This window comes from Herpailurus yagouaroundi, unplaced genomic scaffold, assembly GCF_014898765.1.
Source record: "Herpailurus yagouaroundi ecotype Mexico unplaced genomic scaffold, PumYag 196, whole genome shotgun sequence".
Taxonomy (NCBI): Eukaryota; Metazoa; Chordata; class Mammalia; order Carnivora; family Felidae; genus Herpailurus; species Herpailurus yagouaroundi.
In genome coordinates this window covers 9,653,568-9,653,908 of record NW_024412427.1, presented here as the reverse complement: position 1 = coordinate 9,653,908, position 341 = coordinate 9,653,568, and positions in this window count along the sequence as shown.

The following is a 341-nucleotide window of genomic DNA, read 5'->3' as shown; positions in this document are numbered from 1 at the left end:
CAAGTTCAAATCCCAGGAGCCTCCGGACTTGCACGGTGTGGACCTGGCCAGTCTCGTCCACCGTGAGCTTCAGTTTCCCTCCTCCACCCGGCCGACGCCGGGTCCACATAGGTTTCTACTGCCCAGCTCTGTAGCCTGGGGTTCCAGGTTCCCGCGCTACCGCAGCCCACGCTGTGTGACCTTGTGCCAGTAGCCTGCACTCTCTGGGCGGCCGACCGCGGATCTCCAAGCGCCCTTCCGGCTCGCGACAGAGCGTCGCTGGCCGCGGAGACCCTCCCCCTCCCACCCCGGGTTGCGGGGGCGTGGGTGGGGGTGGGCGCTGGCATCGGCGCGCCCCCCCC